Source organism: Lampris incognitus, chromosome 4 (genome assembly GCF_029633865.1).
Source record: "Lampris incognitus isolate fLamInc1 chromosome 4, fLamInc1.hap2, whole genome shotgun sequence".
Classification (NCBI taxonomy): domain Eukaryota; kingdom Metazoa; phylum Chordata; class Actinopteri; order Lampriformes; family Lampridae; genus Lampris; species Lampris incognitus.
The window spans coordinates 59,497,659-59,504,897 of NC_079214.1; the positions used below are offsets into that span (position 1 = coordinate 59,497,659).

Below are 7,239 nucleotides of genomic sequence, written 5' to 3' on the forward strand. Positions count from 1 at the left end.
ATGGTGTTAACTATTATGAAAGGTAAATATGTAACGGGGAAAATAAGGAAAACTAAGGACAAAGTGATAGATTTGGTTGCTTTATTTTGCTATCATCCAAGGATTCTTGCAAATCTCATATTTTTAATGACCTTTTAATTCAAACACAGGCCAATTCAACTATCGAAAATATGAACCTAAACCCGAACCGTGATCCTAAGCAACACAGATGTTTTTAATGCCACAGCATCAAAAACTACTAAACGGAATGAACCAGTCAGTAGTTTTCAGTCCATCTGTTGTTCTTTCCAGTACTGATAGCCAGCTAAACAGAATGAACCAGTCAGTAGTTTTCAGTTCATCTGTTGTTCTTTCCAGTACTGATAGCCAGCCCCACTACTGCTACAGCTTTTTCTAAAGTTTCCTTTTGATAGCTATACCGGTTTTACTATTAAAAGAACAATTTTTAAGTTGCAATCTGCAACTTAAGATCGAGATGGTTTGGACATGTGCAGAGGAGAGATGCTGGGTACATTAATAACTTTATTTATATAGCATGTTCCTAGAACTGTTACAAAAGTGCTTTACAAAGAAATAAAACCAGAAAAGGCAAAAATGAGAGTAAGACCTGTAGTAACTTGAACAACACATTTACTTTATAATAAGAAAGCTTTACTTAACTGAATGGGACCGATACGTAGCTGAATTGTAGTGCACTAACCGTCCGCGAACATTAACATGGCACATACACAATAAACTGACGGACAGAACACATTTACTTCCTGTGTGACGTCCTAAAGGGTCCGGGAACCCCATCAAAGAATAATAATAAAACTAGTCCTGTTTAACTCATACAACACTTACAACACTTCTCCCTCCTTAAGCTAAATTTCACCTGTGGACAGAAACACATCTAACAACATAAGTCTTGTACACCTTCAAACTTGTTAGCATAGGCCTGTGAACATAAACAACAACCTGACACATGACACTGTAAACATCTGAAATAGGTAAGTCACTTATGCAACACATAAACACCCTGACTTCAGTCTCTGTCTTAAAGGGTTAGTCTGTCAGGTGGTTTGTGAATACGCTGAGAGCGGCGTAGTACTACCCCCGGTGTCTCAGCAGACATTGGTGGGGTCTCTCCCAGTGGGCATGGGGGTGCCTCAACAGACACTGGTGTGGTGTCTTCCACTGGGCCTGGTTTCGTCAACACAGGAGTGGGTTGCATGTGTGAGCTTTGAGTTCATTACTCACTCCTGTAGTCACCACAGCCCCTGGATGCTGCTCCTGTGCTGGGCCTTATTCTGTCTCCCCTGTATGCCCCCCCGGCTGAGGTGTCTGGACACAGAGGAGTGCCATGGCGCTGACGGATTCGGTCCTGGTGCCTGTGGAACACTCTGCCATGCGTTAGTTTCACCACGAAAGAGATAGGACCACTGCTTTAGAATGATCCCTGGCAGTCAATGTTGACCACTGCCAAGGTTTCTCACATACACACAGTCCTTTTCCTCAAAATGTCTCTCTCTGGCACGCTCATCACGTCTCTCCTTTTGTTTCTCCTGTTTCCTCTCCACCCTTGCTTTAACATCTGGCTGCATCAAGTCCAGGTGCGACTTTAGCTTCCTGCCCATCAGCATTTCCGCAGGTGTGAGCCCTGTCGTTTTTGTGGCGTTATGCGGTACTGAAACAGCCAACGTGAGACCTTCATTGCAATGGGCTCCCTTCCTGTCATACATTTAAGCCCTTCCTTAAACGTCTGCATGGCTTTCTTAGCCATACCATTTGAGGCAGAATGGAATGGTGTTGGGTGGATGTGGCGGATGCTGTTCCTTTCCATGAACTTCCTGAACAATTCACTGGTAAATGTGGCACCATTGTCCCTCATCAGCGTGTCAGGAAGTCCAAAAGTTGCAAACACTTGACGCAGCTTGTCAATCGTCACCGGGGCTGTGATGTTGCTCATCAGGTGTACCTCTAGCCACTTAGAATGTGCATCTACAATGACTAGAAACATCTGCCCCTTAAAAGGCCCTGCAAACTCCACATGTAATCTGGCCCACGGGCGGTCAGGCCACTCCCATGGATGGAGTGGGGCGGGCAGTGCCATTTTTTGGTTTATCTGACACTGGGAACAGGATTTCACCTTGTTCTCTAGATCCTGGTCCATGTTAGGCCACCATACATATGCCCTGGCTAAGCTTTTCATACAGAAGGCCCCCGGGTTGGCCTCATGGATCTCCTCCATTACTTGTGAACCCCCCGGAGGTGGGACCACCACTCTGGAGCCCCAGAGAACACAGCCATCTTGGACGCTCAGTTCATCTTTTCGTTTAGCATAAGGCCTCAGTCTCTCATCCTCTACCACAGGGGGCCAACCCTGTATGAGGAATCTTTTCACCTGAGACAGGACCGGGTCCCTCTGTGTCCACTGTTTGATTTGTTTGGCATTCACAGGGGAAGTTGACAGTCTCTCCAGCAAGAAAACTGTCTCTGGAGGCACCACGGTCTGGGTGGGTGTGTCAGGCAAAGGGAGCCGACTCAGTGCGTCCGCGTTTGCGTTGTCCTCCCCTGCTCTGTAGTCTATAGTGTACTGGTAGGCTGACAATGTGAGGGCCCAGCGCTGTACTCTTGTTGATGCCATGGACGGAATAGACTCTGCTCACTAAAAAGGCTCATCAGCGGTTTGTGGTCAGTACATATGGTAAATGCCTGACCGTAGAGCTACTGATGAAAACGTTTAACAGTGAACACAACAGCTAGACACTCCTTGTCTAGCTGGGAGTAGCCCTTCTCCGCTTGTGTCAATGACCGTGATGCGAATCCAATGGGGTTTTCTGACCCATCCTTCATCATATGCAAAAGAACTGCCCCGACGCCATATGGCGAGGTGTCACAGGACAGGATAATCTCTTTGTCTGGGTTGAAATGAACCAGCAGCCTCACTGAATGCAGCAGTGTTTTCACATTGGCCAAAGCGGTCTCTTGTGCAGGCCCCCACTCCCAACGAGAGCCCTTGCAGAGAAGTGAGTACAGGAGCGCCAGCCATGTTGAGAGGTCTGGGAGGAACTTACCATAGTAGTTCACCATGCCCAGAAATGACCTGAGCTCAGGCACATTTTTGGGGCTTGGAGCTTCCTTGATGGCCCTGACCTTGTCCTCCACTGGACGCAAACCCTGAGCCGTGATGGTGTGGCCCAGGTATGTCATGCTTGGAGCTTGGAAAATACACTTACTATGCTTCAAGCAGAGCCCTGCCTCTGAGAGTCTCTTTAGCACCTACTCCAGGTTGCTGAGGTGCTCCTCCTCGGTCTCTCCAGTGACCAGGGCATCATCCAGATAAACTGCTACATGGGGAATACCCTGCAACAGACTGTCCATAGTCCTTTGGAAAATGGCCGGGCTGGAGGCCACTCCAAACACTAAGCAGTTGTACCTAAACAACCCCTTGTGGGTGTTGATTGTGGTGAACTGTTTAGAGTCCTCGTCCAACACCAAATGTTGGTAGGCATGGCTCATGTCTAGTTTTGAAAATGTCTTACCACTAGCCAGGGTTGCAAACAGGTCCTCCACTCTTGGGAGAGGGTATTCTTCTAGCTGGGAGGCCTGGTTGATGGCGAGATTGTAGTCTCCACAGATATGTACTGTGCTGTCGCTCTTGAGAACTGGGACAATGGGGGCCGCCCAGGCTGAGAACTGGACAGGATGCATGACTCCCAGCCTCTGTAGTCTGTCCAGCTCCTCCTCCACTTTGCCTTTCATAGCATAGGCTACTCTTCTGGGCTTGAAAAAGCGAGGGGTAGCCTGAGGATCTACATGCAGTTTAACTGTAGTTCCCTGCAGTCCCCCCAGCTCATCTTTGAAAACCTCAGCATACGTTTGAAGGACATCCTCAGTCACCCGTGTGTGTTGAATCTCACCCCAGTGCAGCTTAATTTTCTGGAGCCAGTCCCATCCCAGTAGACTGGGCCCCCTACCTTTTACTACCAGGAGCTGTGCTCTTGCTTCCTGGCTGTTACACTGAATGTCCACCTCTAGTGCACTGACCAATGGTATGGTCTGTCCTGTGTAAGTCCATAGCTTAATACTCACTGGGGTGATGGTGGGTGCCTTGTATCACCCCAAGTCTCTTTGTAGGTCTCCTCACTAATGATAGAGGCAGAGGCCCCTGTGTCAACCTCCATCCTCATCTCTTTTCCACTGACTACCACTGTGGCGTAGATAGGCTCAACACGTGGGTCACTTACCTTGAACATGTTGACAGAGCATTCCTCCTCCTGCTCTGTATCCAGGTAGTGTGCCGCTAACTGTTGCTTTCTAAAGGCAGTGTTGCCCTGCCCAGTCTCTGTTTTCCCCTTAGAACCCCTGCACCTTTTTGCCTCCGTCTGTGGCTCATTCACATTGAGCACAGTGTAGGAGCATTCCCCCTCCTCCTCCTGCTCAGAGTCCTCCACATAGTGTGCAGCTGACTGTGGCTTCCTAAAGGTAGCATTACCCTGCCGAGTCTTTGTTTTACCCTTAGCACCCCTACACCGTTTAGCTAAATGTCCTTTTAGATTGCAGTTGTGACACACTGCCCCCTTGAACTTGCAGTTGTTAGCATAATGTGCCCCTCCACACCTGAAACACTCCACTTCTCGAGACCTAACTGTCTCCCTCCTAAGCTGATGTACTTCTCCCGCCTGCGCACCAGCACACGCTCTCTGAATGTCTTTTGCGTTATCAGCATCCATTTCCGTTCCTTGAGCCAATTCCAATGCTCTCTTGAAAGTTAACGTGGTCTCCCTTAGTAAACAACGCTGAATCCTGTCATCATTAATGCCAACTACAAATCTGTCATGGAGCATGTCCTCTAACATCAGCCCGTACTCACAATGCTCTGAGAACTGACATAACTCTGCCACAAACTGGGCTACGGACTGACCTGACTTCCGGACCAGAGTGTTGAATTTAAACCTCTGGACGATCACTGATGGCCTGGGATTGTGGTGATCCTGAAGGAGCTTGACTAGCTCATTCGGGTTTCTGTGGCGTCGCCAAATTCCTCATCAATGTCTATGTCTTTGCACCACACACACTCAGTAGAATTGAGCGCTGTTTATCCTCATCGGTAATTCTGTTAGCAGAGAAAAAGTGTCCCAACCTTTCCACATATTCCGTCCCGTCCCCGTTCTCTTCCACAAGGTCACTGATGGTGCCAAACTTGGCCACGGTGCCGTTTCCTCTGTCAGCGTTCTCACTCGAACTCATGACCGTAACATTAGCTCAATTAGCTAGCAAACACCAATCAGATGTAGTTCTACTCGCCGAAACTTCAGCCTTCTATCTCCCGTTTTATCCTCATCACCAAAAATGTAGTAACTTGAACGACACGTATACTTTATAATAAGAAAGCTTTACTTAACTGAATGGGACTGATGAATAACTGAATTGCAGCGCAATAACCGTCCGCGAACATTAACATGGCACATACACAACAGACTGATGGACAGAACACATTTACTTCCTTAGTGACGTCCTAAAAGGTCCAGGAACCCCATTAAAGAATAATAATAAAACTAGTCCTGTTTAACTCATTATAACACTTACAACGAGACAAAATAAGTAAAAATAAAAACAGTATCAATAGATAAAAACAAATATCAAACATTTGTAAAAGCTTGCATGAAAAGAAACGTTTTAAGATGATATTTATTGAGGGAGGATGCTGAAGATGGAGCTGCCAGGGAAGAGGAAAAGAGGAAGACCAAAGAGGAGGTTTATGGATGTGATGAGAGAGGACATGCAGGTGGCTGGTGTGACAGAGGAAGATGCAGAGGACAGGAAGAGATGGAAACGGATGATCTGCTGTGGCGAACCCTAATGGGAGCAGCCAAAAGTAATAGTAGTAGTAGTTGTTGTTCAAAAAGTACTCCGTCGCTTATCGGGCGGTGATTGGCAAAATGTGTTAATTCATAAATAAGGGCTTTTGTCAGTATTAAGTTTCTGTTTTGGTTCTTGGGCTAATGTATATTGTTTTCTTTCCTACTGTAATCTAACAGGGCCATTAGACTTGACATCACCCAGGGTACAAAAATTGCCAGAAAGGCCACTTCATGCTTCAACACCGGTGCTGTTGTAACAGTGAAGAGTCCGGTAAATATAAACACAGGATTGCTGCAATGCCAAATAGCGCCACAGGGTGGCTCCGCTTTTTGTTTTGTAGAGTAGAGGCGTTCTGAGTGCTGCTTCGACCGACGTCCACAGGAACGAACTCTCACCGTAACAAGTTGGTGCAGGTTATGATTTTTATGTTTTACTGTTCATATATGATAGGTGAACATAGTGCCGTGGAGACCTGGCAGTGTATGGTCGATGTTAAGTATGACTGAATAAAGTAGCAGTGGGGAAATCCCCATCCCGTTGTCTGTCGACTCTGAGCTAATCAGCTATCCCGGGGCTCTTGCTAACTAGTATAACCGGTTATTTTCTTGCCAGGTGCGGGATTCGATACGAGGTGTACTGCACCACAAGGCGACATCACTAACCGCTCGGCTAAAGGGTCAGACCCGTTAGCTAGGGACTAACGTGTCTTATTAGTAGTTTACACTAGCCACACGCTGGTTGCTAGTTCTCTCCACCTGCACCGGCCCAATGTTACACTGTTTCGCGGGCTTTTTAGGGGGGATTTGTGCGGCCCAAAATGCCTGATTTCAGCTTTTCTAAAAAATTGCAATGCATGTTGCGATGTTTTTTTTTTGTTGGTTTTTTTGCAATGAAATTGCGGGAGCACGTGAAAATTAAAAAATAGTTGCGATTTTTTGTAAAATTCGTTAAAAATCGAAGGCAACTTGTTCAAGTGAGGAAAAACCGCACTTCTATGAGTGTTATAAGTAACCTTACCAAAAAGGCTCAGGATTACAAAAATTCCAACAAAATATGCTTTATCTGTAAATAGAAGAAGTGCACCTCGGGCAGGGGTGGGCAATCTTATCCAGAAAGGGCCCAGTGTGGGTGAAGGCTTTTTTCTCCAACCGAGCAATTACACACCTGTGTCTCCTAATCAAGTTCCTCAGCAAAGACTCTACTGGTTGATTAGTGGGATCAGGTGTGTAACTGCTTGGTTGGAACAAAAACCTTCACCCGAACTGGCCCTTTCTGGATAAGATTGCCCAACCCTGACTTAGGGGGTATTCCACAAAGCAGCAAACAGGCTTAAAAGTTGAAGTGCACAGAACCTCACCACTAACCACGCATACTGAATCTAACTCGCCTTGA

At 46.8% G+C, this 7,239-nt stretch overlaps 1 pseudogene; it reads right to left on the reverse strand.

The window, feature by feature from the left end:
* Positions 1-1,445: 1,445 nt before the first annotated feature.
* On the reverse strand, positions 1,446-5,232 carry LOC130112090 (uncharacterized protein K02A2.6-like; annotated as a pseudogene).
* Between the last annotated feature and the right edge of the window lie 2,007 nt (positions 5,233-7,239).